The following is a 17,999-nucleotide window of genomic DNA, read 5'->3' as shown; positions in this document are numbered from 1 at the left end:
TCTAGCTGGACATTCAAGGCCTCTGGAACTAGAGGAAGTGGAGACAGGGAGCTCAGACCTGAGCTGCCCCAGTTCCTTTTGCAGCAACTCTATGTCTTTGCCCGTCTCCAAGTCTCAGCGTGCCCATCTGTGAAAAGGGTGGGTTGGCCAATTTGAGCTCTCCATTCTCGCCAGCCTGAGCTGCAACTGGTTTGGCCAATCTTCCCGTCCAGGTGACCTCTCCTGAGACGCAGGAACCCCTACCGCTAGATGCTGCCCTCGCAACCCTCCAACCTCCAGGTGAGCCTCTGCCCTCCCATGAAATGTCCTCCAGGCCACCCTCATCTCTGCTTGTGGAAGTCCTGAGCCTCCAGACATCCCCAGCCTGAAGCCCTATGGTTGTCCTGTGCACTTGGTGGAGCTGTCTTCTAGAACGTCAGCGGGGATGGGGGTCCCAACTGCCACTTGGTGATGACAACGGCCATCATGCAGCACCTGACTCTCCAGGGCTCCTGCCCCGCCCTGATGTCATTGGTTGCCCCCAACAAGGAGTCACATCTACCCGTGGCGCCCACGGGAGTGGGGACAGTGGAGTCACGAGGTGAACTGACATGCCCAAGGCCACACAGTTCCTAACGGTCAGAGCCAAAACTTGAATGGCCAGCTAGTTCCAGGAATCCCCTCTCATCACCCGGTTACTTCTAGGTATGATTAACTGGTCTGTTTAGAGTTCTTCACAGATTGTGCCCCACTCCCCGGGCATGCATGCACATACTCACACACATTCATACGCACACGCGCGAGCACACTCACACACACACACACACACACACACACACTCAAGTGCTTTTCAGGTCCTCCCCCTCAGGAATTCAGTAATTGCTAGCTTAGTCCCAAGTCTCTGGACTGCATTCATGACCTTGTCACTTGAGAGGCATAGCGGAAAAGGAGTTACAAAGGAGGTTGATTGCCAAGGTCCCCTCGGCAGTTTCTCAGAGAATAGGGTCCGTGTGAACTTCCCAGGAAGGGTGGGACCCCCCCCCTCCCAGGAGGAGTGGGAAGGGCCATGTGAGCATGAAGGAGGGGGCTGAGGCAAGGAGGGGAGGGGAGCCCAGGGAGGAAGGTAGGGGCCAGCGTGGACTCGGCCCCAGCAGGTGCCCTGTCCCTTACGGATGACCACCCTTCACTGAGGGGAGGAGAAGATGGGGGGCTGAGGCTGGCCAGTCTCTCGGAATCCGTTGTCTCCCCTCCCGCCCCCTTGCCTCGGGAGGAACAACAGCTCCAGTGGGAATGGGGATCCCATTTCAGATGAGGATCCAGGAGATGGGGGAGGGGGGGGCATTGCAGAGCAGCCGCTCAAATAATTCAAGGAAGTAGAGACGGCATTTCAACTCCCCCCAAACCACCGACACGGGCTTGATGGATTGAGTGCTCACATCAGGCACTTTACAAGGAGGTTACTTCTCATTTTCTTATTTCCTCCTCAGATCCAGTCAGTGATGTGGGAGGCAAGTCGCGGTCCCCTCAACCCCTCTGTCACCTGCGGTGGAGGGCGGGGCGGGGCTGCGCTAACACTCACAAGGCACTTCTGCTTCTCCCCTCCTAGCCAGGTCTGCTCCGCCAGGAGCTTCAATCCACCGTGTGCCCAGAGATACTCAACTACAGATATCCCTCGCATCGCCCTAGGGAATGATTTGTCCAGTGGGAGACCGGGCAGAAGGAATCCAGACTGTGGACTAACCCCGCGGGGCTGCCCCTGGAGAAGAGGCCTGTGATTGTCCAGGTCTGTCTGTGCCTGGAGGGTAAGTCAGGAGAAGGGGCGAGACCACTGTCCTCCGAGCCACCCTCTCCACGACTCTATCTGCCCGACTCCTGTGCTAGTGCTTAGCGGGTCCCAAACCAGCGTGGGGCGCAGAGCCCCAAAATAATACACGAACCTCTTTCTCTTGTTCGCATCCACTCAAGGTGAGATACCACGAAATGCAACTGGAAGAAATGTCTTGTGGGTCATTTGTGGGATGTGGGATGGAATAAGACGGTGGGAGCCTCGGAGGTAAGGGGACGGGAGGAGATAACACAGGAGGGGAACATAAAGGTGCAGGATGTTAGGGTCGGATGGCTTGGGATGGGCTGGGGAAACTGAGGCCACATGGTAGGGAGGCCTCTCCGTGCACAGTTGGACTCTCATCTCGGGACGCACATTCAGAACGCGGCAGTCCCTTCCCCAGTTGCTCGGCAGGTGCCAGCACCGGGAGAGAGGGAGCGGACGACTCTTCAGGAGGCTGGCATGGGTCCCAAGCCATCTGTTCCCAACTTCCTCCTGCGTGGGTGGTGGCGACACGTCCCCAGCCGGCCCCCGCGCCTCTCACCAGCCGTCAACACGCCCTCACTCTCTCCTTGTGTGTGTTGTCAGATCTTCCCAATATAGCAGCCTGGAGTCTGTCAACAGTTCTGTTCCATGCCTACTTCCCCTCCCCAAAGGATGCCAAGTCTGCTGGCCCCTCCCTCGATGGGGGCATCTCCTGTCATGCCTCACTCTCAGCCCCGGCAAGAGGAGACCTCCCCAGAGGTGCTTGGAGAAGCCACACCAGCCTCCGTCGTCTGGGTCCCTTGGATGGGACCCGGGCCAGGATGCATCTGAGTGGCACTAGGGAAGAGGAGTCCAGGCGACCAGGGATCGGCTGGACGTGGGGAAGAGGGGAGTGGAAACTGAAGGTGACACTTGGGGCTCTGACTTGAAATGACTTGGGGAAGATGGTCCTATTCACTGAGGTGGGGGGTCCTGAGGAGGAGCGGTTTGGGGATGGAGAAAGAGAGATGAGCTTGAGATCCAAGGAGACAGAGAGGACTGAGAGCTCCTCAAGGGAATGTCCTTGTGCACATGCGGACTGGAAGCTCAGGAGAGAGGTCTGGACTTGAAGAAGGTGCCGGAAGGTGGAATGCAGTCATCCACGGGAGCACACCCATTTGCTCCAGTAGCATTCGGCAGTCAGCGTTGTCACTAAAGCAATCCCAATGACTCACTTTACAGAATTCCCCTCGTGCATCCCACCAGGGTGCTGCGGGACGGACTGGCCTCCGCCCCCAGATGTCTGGGACGCATCCCGGCAGCTGCCTTCTCTTTCCCCCTTCCAGCCGCCTATGTTCTACCCTCCAGGCAACAGAGAGTGTGACCTGGTCTGAGCATCAGGAGCCCCGGACCCCATCCTAGCTTTGACCACTGACTTTGGGAATCGAAACAAATCATTTTCTCTCTTAGCCTCCACCTCCTCAACGGTGAAATGGGAACAAATATGGCAGATACTCTACACACTTAAGGAATTTGGGTGAAAACTGCCCAATGATCTGGCCAGATCCCCTGAGTCCCGTCTGCCCCCTGCCCCCACCCCGCCATGGGACCCACGGCGGAGCCTGCCCCAGGTGTGTGGCACACCGTCCCCATCCTCGGTTGCCTCGTCCTCCAGGGGGGCTCCAGGACACTGCTCTGGTCTCCTCCAGCCTGCACGGACCCCTCTGCCCCCCATGCTTCACCAGATGACCCCGCAGATCAGAAGATACCACTAATAATGCTCACATAGTGGCATTTATTGCGGCACAGGCAGCCCCTGCTTAGCTTTCAGGGCTAGCAGGAAATGTCGGGCACAGAGTGAATCACTCTTTACAATGCATCTTGAGCAGAGCATTTGTAATAATCCCTTATTGCCGATCTTCAGATCTTCATTGAGACCTCAGTGAGGTAGTCAGGCCCCTCCTCTCCTCTCATGCCCTCCAGCTAAGACTGTAGCTGTGGTAACCCCTTCATCACATGATCAGAGGGGAGGGCGACTTAAGGTGGAGAGACAGGTTGTCGTCCTCCTGGGATGCTACCCTTTCATTTCAGAAAGGGGGTTGGGGACGAAGGTTGCTAACCTGGGCCCTGAAGGTCAGCTCGTGAATCTGAGAAATGGCGGGTGCCTTTGTACCAAAGGGACACTGTCACACACAACCGTGGCCGTGGCAGATGCATATTGTTGTGTCTGCTCAGTGCCCATCTATGCCCCCCTAAGAGAAAGCCCTTCATCTGGAGAACCCTCCTCCCCCAGGCCAGCATGCAGCCCTGGCTGTCAGTCAGAGGACGCTCCCGCCCCCCGGCCACATGGGCAGGGCATAACCCAACTCCAGAGTTTAAGTCACCCCCTGAGGTTTGGCCAATCAGAACCAAAGGAAGACGATGAATCAGGGAACACGTGAGGCAGGAGTTGCTGGTGACCATGGTTCCCGTTCCTGGAAGGAGCCAATCTGCAGGAGAATAAAACATGAAAGCCGTCTTAACTATTTCCGGTGGAATCTCTGTCACTTGCAACCAGCCTTCCTTTACCCTATTAGAGATGCATTCTTTCCACCAGCCTTCTGGAGACAGTTCCCATTTCATTGCTGTCTATTCCAGGCCAGCCCAGAGGGTGTGGCCTAGAGACTCGGAGCAGGGCAGACCCAGTGACCAGACCCTGGTCTGGCTCCCCTGGAGCCCCTGGCCCAGCAGGGACAGAACCAACCACGCATCCTTTCTGCCAGCCCCTTCTAGGTCATACTCTGCTGCCCTCTGCTGCCCCCTGCTGGCCACAGGCCATCATGCGCTCAACTCTTGGGGTCAGGGTAGGTTTGGGGGCTACGTCCCAGGGACCCGAATGAGGAAGCAGAGGAAGCCCTGGGTCTGAAAAGAGGCAGCCTCTCACAACCCCATCCCAATAAGAAACATCTCTGGAAATGCAAAAAGAAACAAACAAAAACTTTACTGTTACATGGGGGCTAAGAATACGGCTGTCTTCCCTTGAGTGAGAATAATACAGTAACACAAATTGGGAGTTGGATAGGCAGATGTTGTCTTACAAGTGAGAGCCTCTAGGCAGGTTTTCCAGGAGGCTGGAACAATGGAACATAAGGACCGAGAGATGAATGGCTCAAGAGAGAAACGGAGTCAAGAAAATAATAGCAGCTAAGGGGAGGGTGAGCAGAAGTGAGATTCCCGGCTCACAAGGCAGGGGACACCGCGGTGACGCTGATGCACTCTAGGATGCAGGACGGGGGCCCCCAAAAGCAGCCTCTCTGAACCATATTGCTCACAAATACCGAGGGGGGAAATAATAATTCACGTGTTTACAGTTTGTGGAACACGTTAGCACACCATATCACATCTGATTTCACACCACCTAAGGAGGTAACTGCTATTGTCTTCATGTTTTTTTTCTCACAAGGTAATAGAGATTCTTTTTTTTAAGTTTATTTATTTGAGAGAGAGAGAGTGCAAGCATGAGCGGGGGGGGGGGGGGGGGAGAGAGAATCCCAAGGAGGCTCCGTGCTGCCAGCACAGAACCTGATGTGGGGCTCGAACCCACGAACTGTGAGGTCATGACCTGAACGAAAACCAAGAGTTGGATGCTTAACTGATTGAGCCACCCAGACGCCCCAAGGTAATAGAGATTCTGAGAGATGTAGTGGCTTGACTGAGGCAACTTCTCTGAGCAGCAGAGTCTAGACTCGAACCCAGGGCCAACTCCGAGTCCAGGGCTCCCTCTGCTGAATGAGACCACCTCTGTGTGGGCGGCACCAGCTTCTTTAGGGTCAAAGAATGGAACCAAGGTTCAAAAACTTGACCCTGCTATTTAGCAGCTGTGTGCCTTTGAACAAGTTACTTAACTACTCTGAGTCTCCTGCATGAGTATATCTCATGGGGTTGTTTTATTTATTCTTATTTTAAAGATTTTATTTTTAAGAAATCTCTACACCCAACGTGGGGCTCGAACTTACAACCCCAAGATCAAGAGTCCCATGCTCTACACACTGAGCCAGCCAAGCATCCTCACGGGGTTGTTTTAAACCTCATATGTCAATGTATGTAAATTACCCAAAGCAGGGCTTGACATTTAGTAGATACAATTACAATGGTCACAAAAATTAGCACACACATATTTCTAAATGCAATTCTCCCCGGGTATTTAGTCTGACTTTGTGTTTTCCTGGTGAAATCAAATTCAAGGAGTCTACCCTGTAGCTCTGTCTCATCATCTTAACCATAGGAAAGAAGGCCCCAGAGACACCTCAGCTCCAAAGCAAGTTGATTGCTTGAATATTTATTTCACAGATGAGAAACTGAGGCTCCAAGAAGTTGAGTCCTTCCTTCAAGGTCACACAGATCATACGTGGTAGAACTGGGACATAAACCCACGTCTGACCCCAAAGCCCTCACTCTTTCACGAACTCTATGAGGTTGGCCTGTGGCAATGGGAAGGAGTGTAGGGCAGATGGGGCAGCGGAGACATCAGTGTGGGTGCTGTTGCAATGGTCCAGGTGAGAGCTCGTGGTGGCACAATAGCAGAGGAAGGGTTCAAAAGGGGCAGATCGCATCCATATTTAGGAATAAACTATGCAGGACTTACTGACAGATTCATTTGCTAAGAGGTTTTGGGCTTCAACAACTAAGTGAGTAATGGGGCCATTTTCTGGAATGGGAAGACCAGAGAGGAAAGCCATTTGGGGGTAGGGCAAACCAAGGATCCCCCTTTGGCCTTGGGAGGTTTGGATGCCTTCAGACATCCAGTGGAGCTTTTGGGTGAATGCACCTGGATCTCAGGGGTGAGGTCAGGACAGGAGAGAGCAGCACAGAGGTGCTACTCAAAGCCAGTGGAGTAGACGTGATGTCCTGGGGGAGAATGTAGAGAAGAGCCCAGGACTGAGCCCCTTGGGCCCCGCAACAATTGGAGGTCCGGCGGGGGAAGGGGAAGGACTGGGGAGCCGGATGTGGTGTCCTAGAAGCCTAGAGGAGATGATGTTTCAAGAAGAGAGTGAGCAATTCTGTTCAGTGTCGATGAGAGGCCAAGTTCGGTGAAGACCCCAAAGTGACCAGAAGAATCCAGCCCATAACCTTGATTAGGGCAAACACTGTGTGCAGCATCCACCCCTGAGCCAAAGGAAAGCTCACCAGAATGGACTATATCACTTCCAGCTGCCCAGGATGGGGTTAACCATAGAAGCAGAAGACAAGGATGGAGGGATAGAGATTTTCACTGCAGATCTTGGCAAGGGAGGCTGGGCCATCTCTGTCTCCACCCTTCTAAAGACTGGAAACATTTCCGTTTCAGCCCTCATTCATGCCATTATTCATGAATAATGTGATAGGTCCTGTGTTGATCACTGGGGACACGGCTGTGAATACGTGACTTTGATCTTGACCCCGGGGAGTTTAAAAAGAGGTCAGAAACACTACAGCTCCTTATAGCCAATCATGGCCATGCTATGGTGGAAGGATACATCAGGGGCTCTGGGAACACAGTTGAAGGGTGAGGGAGAGCTTCACGGAGGAGGTGATATTTGGTCTGGGTCTTGAACAGGAGGTCAGCCAGCAGACAACAGAGTTACTGACATCCTGACAGAGGGAATGGAGACATGAGAGAGTATGTGGTGATGGGAAAACCACCCTTCCCTGTGTGGTTAGAGCGGAGTAACTGGAGAGGGAGGGGGAGCACTGAGACGTACAGGACCCAGGTCTTTATGGACCTTAAACTTAAAGCTAAGAAACTTGGACTTAACTCTGTAGGTCAGTATTTCCCCAAGAATGTCTTGTGAAACACGAATCTCAAATTTGCTCCGTAAAAAAAAAAAGAAAAAAAGAAAAAAAATCAATGAATCAATAAATTCTAGGATCAAACACACTTGGGACATGCTACAGAGCAGACCCTCCTGGGGATTCACCATGTTCATTAGCATTTGAAAGCTCAGAGAAGAACCTATAGAAGAAAGAGAGACAGAGAGACAGAGAGAGAGAGAGAGAGAGAGGAGGGGGAGGGAGGAAGTGAGGAGGGGAGGAAGGGAGGAAAGGGGAGGAGAGAGAGAGAGAGAGAAAGAGGGAGAGAGAACAAAGAACACTTACCTTTCAATTTTCTAGATTTATGTCCCACACTGCCCTCTGTTCATGTAATGAGCACTTGCATCCCCGCACAATTACTGCTCTTCAGGCACACGGGTGGGGAGGGGGGAAGCTGAGCCAGGACTTGGGAATGTTTGCATTTTAAGCAATGATTCACCTGGAGGCAGAGGGCAGAGGGATGGCTCGTAAGAGGCCCCATTAGCCCTGGAACCCACAGATGAGGTCCAAGTTTACCCCTTTACCCTGGAACTAAAAATATCTCCACTGATTTCTTCAGCAAATATCTAATGAGCACCTTCTCTGGGCCAGCTGTGCTGGTGCTGGCAGTACAATAGGGAGAAAATCAGATGCCGTTCCTGCCTCGTAGTGCTTCCTGGCTCACGGGCGCCATTCACATAATCACATAGGCTGAGGTTGAGGGAAAGAACACAGTCCGTAAGAGAGGAAACCCGGAATCAAGGAGGGTTTTCCTTCATAAGCCAGACCCGGGCTGAGATGCAAAAGACAGGTAGGAATTAACTCGGCAAGGAGGGGTGGTGTCTGCAGGATGGCATTCTGAGCAGAGAGAACGGTGTGTGCAAAGGCCCTGTGGCGGGCAGGAAGATACCACAACTTCAAGACAAAAGGAAAAACAGAAAATAGTTGCCTCCTGGTCGTTTAGCAACTTTCACCGGCAGTCCTATTTGTGGCTATGTATGTCTAGCCACAAATTAGAAATAAAATGCCCCCAGAGTGTGAGATTTGGATGCTCCCAAATGAAGGATGTCCAGAAAATCGACCAAAAGAACACGTATTTTGTGCTGGAGTTTCCTGCTTAACAAAGGAGAAGGTGAGGCATGGAGAGGATCCCCAGGCACTTGGCGAGGACAGGGGATGGGTTGGGGTTCAGCCCACCGGGTTGGCCCAACTATTTCAAATCCGGTTCTACGAGGCCAAGCTTTCATGTTCTTGGAGCACCTGCTTGGCACAGCATACGATCTTGCTCAGAAGGGGCCCTCTCTACCATCTCCTGAGTGATGAGGGTGAACCAAGCACTGAGCTGGGTGCTTCACACACATAACCTCCTGTTGGCAGGCACCTGGGTGTCCCCACATTGTCCAATCTTGTGGCTTCACCCTGCTCTTACTAGGTAAGCAAAATGGCCCCAGCATGTATGCCACAGGTGGTGGGGGGCACCGCAACCCCAACAATACCTGCAGGGACTTCTATTTCTCCTAGACATCACGTGGCCGAATTCTCTGTCTCATCCGGGTCTCGCCACCCCCCACCCCCGTCACTGGAGTCTTCCCTCTGCCCCGAGCTAACCCAAAGAACGCTGCAGCCTTTCCTTTTGATTCCGCAAAGCAACCGTGAGTGCCGTGCTGTTCCACCCGAGTGAGTTCTCCTGGAGGTCTGAGGACCATGACAGTGGCTACACAGCACAGCATGTGACTTAGAAGTCAACCAGTGCTCTTGACCTCAGCCGTTCCCGGTAATGCTTCGTCGCCACCTTTCGTCTTTAAGCCTGTGGGTGCTCGCCATCTTGCTCGGACCCCCTGTCTCTCAAAAGCCTCCTCGCATCTCTTCCCTCGTTTCCGGGGGGAAGCATATCCCTCACCCCCCCCACCATCTCGGGTGTCCCGAACTGGGTTCACCAAGAGGCAGAGCTGAGGATTTGGGTACGAGTGGCTCATTTGGGAAGTGCCCCCAGGAGGCAAAGCTAAGGGGATGGGGATGACAGGGGGAGGGAAGGGAGCCGGTACAGAGAGTGTTAACAAACGGGTTGTCACTGTGGGCACCCGGGGCTCGGTGGCACTGGACACCCCCGGGAGACGGTGTGGAACACGCCTCACAGGTGGCCCCCCCAAGGGTCAGAGAAGCCGTGTTTAGCTGTCACCTTGCATCCGTTGCTAGCCGAGGGCTGCTCTCAGCGGCACCAGCTCCAGCCTGTACCTGGTGCAAAGCAAGAGAGAGCCCTCCGTCGGAGGCTTGCGGGACCTTGCAGAAGGACAGCACTGACGGCTGGGGGATTGGGCAGGGCGCCACAGCCCCTGCTACGACGGATCGAGGCAAGGTCACACGCCACCCGTGGAGTCCACGCCCTTGGATGGAGGGGGCGGCCAATCTGCGCTCCAAACGCAGCCATCGAGTCATAGGACGTGTCGCTCCAAGACCTGTGTCCCTTTCCCAAAAGAAGGAAGGGCCCGTCCACAGCTGTGGTTTGAAAAGAGCTTTCTCTTCAATACACCCTGAGGTAGGCACCTACCATGACCCCCTTGCTATAAACTAAGTAACTGAGGCTGAGACAGGCAGTGAGGAAACCACAAAGCCAAGATTAAAGCACACACATTCCTAACCGTATGGTCTCCTAGAGCCCGGGAGCGGCACTTGGGTTAACAGCTTCTCAACACGACAAACACGTCAGCCAAACGTTGCACATTTACAAGCGGGTCCTTCTCACTACCGTCCTGGGTGTGCAGGGCAGAGGGCTACCGCCGTGCCCGGTTTACTAACGAGGAACCGGAGGCATGACAGATCCAAGCCTGGTGCCCCAGTTCCCACGGACTTGAACCACGATGTCAGACAACAAATTCCAGCCCCATTAACTCTCTAGGAACACCAAGAGCTGACGGCTGCAAGGCAAATCCGTGACCAGCAATCAGCGAAGATTACAACTACGCCAAATGGGGAGTCAGGCATGACCTTCTGAGACAAAGCGCAGCCTGTCATCCAAACTGTCCCCACCACCACCATCGGTAATGGGAGCACAATGGCAGGTGCTCCCCAGCTTGTAGTGCTGAGTAATCAGTACACTCTCAGAAGGAAATAGGATCTAAAGAAGAACTCTCAAAAAGCGAGGGGGCCCCATCACCTCTCACCTCCCCCCTGCACCCATCCTCCACCCCGCAGCCCGAGCAGTCCTCCTGCGACACAGATATGACCAACATCTCCCTGCCTAAACTCTTTTTTTTTAAGTTTATTTATTTATTTCAAGAGATAGAGAGCATGAGCGGGGGAGGGGCAGAGAGAGAGAGAGAGGGAGAGAGAGAATCCCAAGCAGACCCCACACCATCAGCACAAGAGACCGACTCGGGGCTCAAACTCACGAACTGTGAGCTCATGACCTGAGCCGAAAGCCAGAGTCAGAAGCTTAACCGACTGAGCCACCCAGGGGCCCCTCCCTGCCTAAACTCTTCAGTCACTCACCATTGTCCTCAGGACGAAGGTCAAACTTCTGAGCGCAGGGCATGTGACGTCTCACCACGAGGGTCTGCCTCCCTTGCCCGCCTCGTCTCTTTCCCGCCCCTGAGCCGTGATCTCAGGGTAGCCATGCCCAGGATCTGCCCTCCCGGGTGCCCTGCCAGGTAGGGCTGGGATCGGAGTCGTCCCTGTGTCTCAATGGCCAGTAGGGACCATGAACAGACAAATGAGGCGGGTCCTGAGCTGTGTCTTTCCAGATGAAGGGTTGAAGGAGCAGAGGCAGCTGGTGGGGAGGGGCAGCTCCGAGGGACAGGAGCACGGGCACTTGTCTTGAAGGAGAGTCTGCCCGTGCCGGAAGGACAGGTGCTGTCAGCGAGAACGCCACCTCCCTCTGGTGACCTTTCCCGAAGACATTTTCTCTGAATGTCAGGTTCGTTAGACACAGGATTGGGAGTGCAGGAATCACTTTAGAACTGAATTAAAGAAGGACAGACAGACAGACATCATCCAGGTTTGTGGTGACAAGCCAGCTTGGAGGGTGAAGGGACACACTCTGCCTACGGGCCACTTTTGTCCTTCTCAGACGGCAGGGTCTCCTGTCAGGGCCATCCCTCCCTTCAGAATGGGGTTCCCAGCACCGCCATCCCAGGGTCCGTCCCAGGGTCCCGGGGCCAGCTGTACCTAGAATGGGCCCTCAGTCCCCAGGGCTCACAAGTGACTAACCAAGACCTGGAGTCCTAGGGACCCCGGGGCTTGAAGCATGTTGCTCACACAACCCCACTCCTCGGGCCCAGTGTGAGTGACCCAAGGATCTGTGTGACTCAGAACCCACTCTGGGTCACTCCATGCTGAACACTGGGGACACAGAGGTAAATCAGATATTTGCCCTACCCTCAAGGGGCTGCACGTTTCATAAAGAAGACACAAAGGTACAGCAATGTTACCAGATGGTGGGCTCGGTGCCACGGCAGGTCTCTAGGCAGAGAGCGGTGAAGGGCTTCCCATGAGAAGGTACATCTGAGCTGGGCTTTGAGGGATGAATAGGAGTTTGTCACCCTGTCTGTTCTTTCCAGGAGACACCGGTTTCCAAACCCAGAACGGGCTGCTTCTGTGAGCGGTGAGCTCCCTGGCACTGAAGAGTGCGGGATGACTGATCCCTTGGCCCTCTGGTCACAGCTTCAGTGCCGTGGAGCGTGCTCAGGGCATTGGAGAGCAGGAGACCCAAGGATCTCGCTCCTCCAGTTTTCCTCCACAGCCCCTTGGCATCACTGAGGGCACGGTAACGCACGCTGGGCCCCTTCTGCTCCCAAACCCGCAGGCCTCTCCTGTCTGCTGCCCCCACGGCTCACAGGAACCGGTCTCCTGTGCCATCTGCTATGGCCCCATGTGTTAGTGGCCAGGCCCAAGGTGGGCTAGCGTGGACAGGGACAAGATGCAGAAAAGCAGCAGAACCTGCAGGCTTCACTCCCACCCCCCACGTACATATGCGGGCACACACGCACACACACCCCGTCCTCAGAACCTCACCCCCTATCCGCCCTGCCTCCAGCTCCCTGCAGACCTCAGTGCTATCCTAGCGTTGACCTTACTGGACCCCGCGGCTCTTCCCGGGGCTGCTGGCCGGGACACCACCGCTCTCCACCCCGAATGCCGAACGTCCCCCCACCCCCCAGGCTCCTGGCTCTGCCCCCTCCACAGCTCCTCAGCTGCCAGCTCTCTCTTCACGCCTCCCGGAGAAGCAACTGTCAGCATGTTTTTGTGGCTGGGGATGGGAAAGGCGGAGACAGAGGGGCACGGGGAGGGGAGAGACGGTGAGGGGAGGCAGGTGGGGAAGCAGAGACAGAGACGGGGAAAGAGGAGTGGGGGAGGGTCAGGGACCACCCTGATGGGAGAGGAGTGGAAAGAACAGACCGGAGAAAGCCGCTCGGGCCTGGGGCTGGAAACGAGGACTCCCAGCCCCGTAGCCCTCTGACTCCGCAGCTATACTCGGGGAGGTGGCCACGGGGCCGACAGAGGGAACTAGGCAGATTGTGGGCACAGGAGCTTTTGCTTGCCTCTCACGCCACCGGGAGATGCCCGCCACGGCCCAGCCCCGGGTCATCTGCCCGTGTCCTCTCGGCCTGCGGCGGGCCGGGCCAGGCACACCCATCCGCTCAGAGATTGTCTGTCCCCCACAAGCCTGTTCCTTCTGTCCTCAGGCTGGCTTTGTGGGGCAGGGGGGTCGGGAGGCACTGGGGAGAGCAGCCCCTCTGCCCCTGGAGACCCCAAACACAGGGAGACGGGAGTTCACTGTGAGAGAGGACTCAGCCAGAGACAGAAACGAGAAAGGGATAGAACAAGAAAGACCGTACCGTAGGCCAGCTGCACAGACAGAAGCCAGCCCTGAAGACATGGAAATGTGACCCAACGTGCCCTTTCCGGCGTGACCCAGGCTGGGAGCTGAGGACAGAGAGGCTGATTATATAGTCACCCATGCTGACCCTCCCGACAACCTGTATACTGTCATTAAGCCACTTCACAGGAGGAGAAACTGAGGCTCCGAGAGGCGAGGTGACTGGCCCGAGAGCCAGGCCCAGGACTCCCGTCTGAGCAGCACCAAAGCTCATCCTCTTTCTTATGCACCTGCCTGCCTCCCTGTGGGTACAGACAGACAGAGTGAAAAAGGGACAAGTCAGAGCGCTCACGTGGGTATCAGCTCAGCCCCGGAGCCCAGAGCTAGGGTTTCCAGAAAAGCCAAGCAGTGCAGCGGATGGTTGGACCCCCGGCTCGGGGCCCCACTGCCTGGGCCGACCGTGTCGCCCATTTCCTTGCCCCTCAAAATGAGGCTAGGAAAAGCGTATAGTCACAGACATCGCGTGAGGTTTAAATGAGGTGACTGCAGAGTGCTTAGAATGGTTCCTGGCCCACAACCAGTGCTTGACAAATGGTAGCGCCTGGTATGACTCAGGGAGAAGCATCCTGGCTGAACAGAGGGAGGAGCGGGGCGGGGGAGGGGGGACTAGAAAGGCGGGAGGATGGGCAGTGAGATGGCACCATGTGGCCAGCGGGGCCTCGTGACGTCCCCACCCCCATCGCTCTCTCTCCTGAAATGCTTGGCGAGGCTGTGAAAACCACCTGAATTCTTCAGCCGGGTGGGCTTGAGGTGACGTGGTGGGGACCAGAGACCCCAGGTGCCCGGATCTCATGGCAGTCCCAGAGAAGTCACGGACCTCCCCCAGCCATAGGAGTTGGGAAGATCCCCCCAGTTTTAACTCAAATGCAAGAGCAAGGAGGCATCCGTGGGGCGCCTGGGTGGCCCAGTCTGTTGAGCGTCTGACTTCAGCTCAGGTCACCGTCTCGCGGTTCGTGAGTTCGAGCCCGCGCCTCGGGCGTGCTGCTGTCTGTCAGCACAGAGCCTGCTTTGGATCCTCTGTCTCCCTCTCTCTCTCTCTGCCCCTCCCATGCTCTCATTCTCTCTCGCGCGCTCTCTCAAAAATAAATTAAAAATTTAAAAACAAGAGCAAGGAGACATCCAGCTGACATCTGGGTTGAACAAGCTAGTGAGACCCATACGGTGCTGGAGGCCGGGTGGGTGGTGTTAATAGTAAGGCCCGCTGATGCCCATAGAGCACTCCCCATGCACCGAACACTGAGCAAAGTGTTTCACACACTAACTTATGCAACCCTCAAAACAATCCCATGGCGTTGGCACCATTATTGGTCCCGTTTGACAGGTGAGAAAACCTGGGAACAGAGAGGTTGAATGACCTGCCTAACGTTGCACAGCGAATCAGTGGTGAGCTGGGAGGCAGAGCCAGAGGGCCAGGCTCCTGACTGCACCCAACTCTTATTGCCTCATGTGGCACGAAGGGTGGGCGATGAGAGAGAGCCACCTAAGAGCTTCCGGGAGCTCAGGTCTGCAGATGGGGTCAGCGCCCAAAGGTGAAGACCCAGCCAGGAGCACTCCTGTCCCCGAGAAGTCCCGACAAGCCCAGAGACTGCCCCACTATTTACCAGGCACTGATCCCTGATCCAGGGGAAAAGTTAAGTGTCAGGGTTGGGCCAGTGGTGCCAACTTTGGCCAAACGTGTCACAGGCCAGCAGCTCTGAACCTACACGGCACTGTCCCTCCAGGCTGGGGGCCATGCTCTCCACCGAACACTTGGCTGGCCAAGCCTGGCCCCCACCCTCTCCCAGTACCCCTCCCCTGCCTCCATCCCACTGCTCAGATAATGCCACCATCTGGGGCCCATCTGCAGGGAGCCTGCCTGCTTGTTAGAGAGGGGGTATCTCCCATCTGTATCCCACAGGAGCATCCTGGAACTCCAGAAATGCCAGGAGAGATCAGGGCATAAAACAGCCCCGTTAGCGTCCTGCCAGGGAGGCTGTGGGCCACGCACCCAGGTCAGTGAGTCAGACAGGTCAGTGCAAAGAGGCAGCTCCCTGTGGTGGAAAGAGTATGGACTTCAGAACGACGTGGGGTTGAATTCTGAATCACCCCCATTGGACGGGGGCTTTGGGCAGGTCGGTTCAGTAGCCTGAGCCAGTTTGCTCATCCGTAACATGGAGATAACAGAGGATAGTCACCAGAACTCCATTCGATCATTTGTGTGGCCCTTGCACTTAGAACAGGCACAGGAAAGATGTTTGTGGAACGAATGGATGTGGCCAACCCGATGGCCACCCTGCCTTCTCTCTTGCGAACAGACCCCAAATTCAGGCCCGGCAACAATGGTGCCTGATGGCTCTAAATAAGTCATGCCGACACTGTTCCCCTTTACCATGAATGGGGTGGGCACGTGACCCAGGTCTAGCCAATGAGATATAAGGGAAGGTCACCTGAGGATCTGGGGACAGGTTTCCATCTGGGAGGAAAGGAGGGAGGTGCAGGAACAGGGCTCTCCTTCTCCTGGACCTTTCTTCCTCCTCACGCCTTCCAGGCTGCTTTGGGAGGTGCGGTGTTTGCAGATGACAACTGGTAACCACAGGAAATGTCACCGTTAGTGAGGATGGCAGAAGAGAAAGAAAAGAACGTGGCTCCTCAGGGATACCATTCAGCTGCCAGATCCACCCAGCACCTCCTACCTTAAAATTTCTTGTTCGTGAACAAGAAATACCCGCTAGGTTCAAGCCACTTATTTGGTATGCAAAATCTTACAGCCGTAGACATTCCTATCTGATGATACAAGGGCCAGTGAGTGAGTGAATGAATGAATGAATGCATGTCTTGTAGCCTGAAAATAATTGTGCAAATGTTTGTCATTACCGACAATATTAATACGGTAACACCTCATTTATTCAGAATTATCAGCAACAGGCTTTTGCTCAAAAGGAAATTTTCGAGATAATGGGAGTTTACCCCCTTTAGCCACCAAAATACTACTTTGATTTTAACCCTTTTTGATTTTTAAAAATCGCCTGAAACGTATCACACCCCCCTGTATCAATCCCCTCTCACTGCACCCCCCTCGACACACACACACACACACACACACACACACACACACACACACACCAGGGGACGCCAAGCAGGAGTTAAGCTTAGCTTGGATACCGGGCTCACCAGTGAACACGCATTGCTAAAGTAAGGCGTCACCCAGCATTCCCCTGGGGCTGGCAGAGGTGGGGCTCCTGGAGTTGCTCTAAATTCCAGAGTCATCACCCCTCCCAGCTGCTCCCCATCAAGCTTCTAGACGGCACAGTGACACCTCTTGCAACCCTTCCCTGCTTGGACGGATTTCTCTGTTCTGGGCTGTGAAGCCAGGTCACCCATTCGCCAGACTTGTGTGCCACGTGGCTTCCGGCAAAGGCCCCTGACCAAGACGCTGCCGTAAAAGTACCAGATCCCAGATGAGGAAGGCCTGGATCCTGCCCTAAGGAGAGAATCATTCTTTCTTTTTTTTTTTTGACAAATCTTTACTGAGCACCTGCTAGCTGAGGCAGTAGAAGCTAAGAATGCAAGCTTTGGAGCCAAAGATCCAAGTTCAAATCCTGACTCTGTTTACTAGTGGTGTGAACGTCGGGCAGGTCATGTCACCTCTCTGAGCCTCGGTTACCTTCATCTATATAATAGAACTAATAATGGGTACCTTCCATGTAAGGATGATGCAAGGAATCCATAAGCTATTGTGCTCAATGCTCCTCGTAATGTCTTTTACTTGGTAACTTCTGAACAAACATAAGATATGGTCATCATACAGTGGGCTTGTTTCTGGGCGGTGGAGAACAATGGCTGATAAGAATGGCAAGGCTGGTGACCCCAGCAAAGTAACAGCTCATCAGGTGGACCAGGTGTTTTCTAATACACATGAATAAATGCCAGTTGGAGAAGCCTGGCACAGAGACGGGTCAGAAACCCGAAGGAGGGTCTAGATCCCAGACTGGAGAGGCCAGAGAACGTTTCCCAGATATCGATGCCGGGACTAAAAAGTTAGTGGGTGTCTTGGTTTCCTGGGGTTGCCTTAACAGATTACCACCGACTGGGTAGCTCAGCCTGATCTCACCTCAAGATCCTTGGCTTTATTACATCTTCAAAGCCACTTTTTCCAAACAAGGTCACATGCACAAGTTCTAGGATGTGTAGATGTATCTTTTTAATAGTTACCTTCCGGGGCTCCTGGGTGGCTTAGTCGGTTAAGCGTTCAACTTTGGCTCAGGTCATGATCTCGCAGTTCGTGAGTTCGAGCCCCGCATTGGGCTCTGTGCTGATGGCTCAGAGCCTGGAGCCTGCTTCGGATTCTGTCTCCCTCTCGCTCTCTGCCCCTCCCCCACTCGCACTCTGCCTCTCTCTCTCTCTCTCAAATATAAATAAACATAAAAAAAATTTTTTTTAAAAAAAGAGCTACCATTCAACCCACTCCAAGCAAGGGGGAGCAAGGCATAGCCCCAGATGATAGAACCCCCTGTAGACAATGTGAAGTGCCACAGGAGAGGGGTTCCAGAGGACCTTGTCTGGCCTGGG

General features: G+C 54.5%; 1 long non-coding RNA gene across 1 annotated transcript; it reads left to right on the top strand.

Annotated features, from left to right (window-relative positions):
• Nucleotides 1–454: 454 nt before the first annotated feature.
• Nucleotides 455–3,552, top strand: LOC122227242. Its single transcript, XR_006205934.1, has 2 exons — nt 455–684; nt 1,586–3,552. It is a non-coding gene; the product is annotated as an uncharacterized LOC122227242 (long non-coding RNA).
• Nucleotides 3,553–17,999: the final 14,447 nt, after the last annotated feature.

This window comes from Panthera leo, chromosome C1 (genome assembly GCF_018350215.1).
Source record: "Panthera leo isolate Ple1 chromosome C1, P.leo_Ple1_pat1.1, whole genome shotgun sequence".
Classification (NCBI taxonomy): Eukaryota; Metazoa; Chordata; class Mammalia; order Carnivora; family Felidae; genus Panthera; species Panthera leo.
The sequence above is the reverse complement of the archived record's forward strand: the minus strand, read 5'-3'. Positions and strand labels throughout refer to the sequence as shown.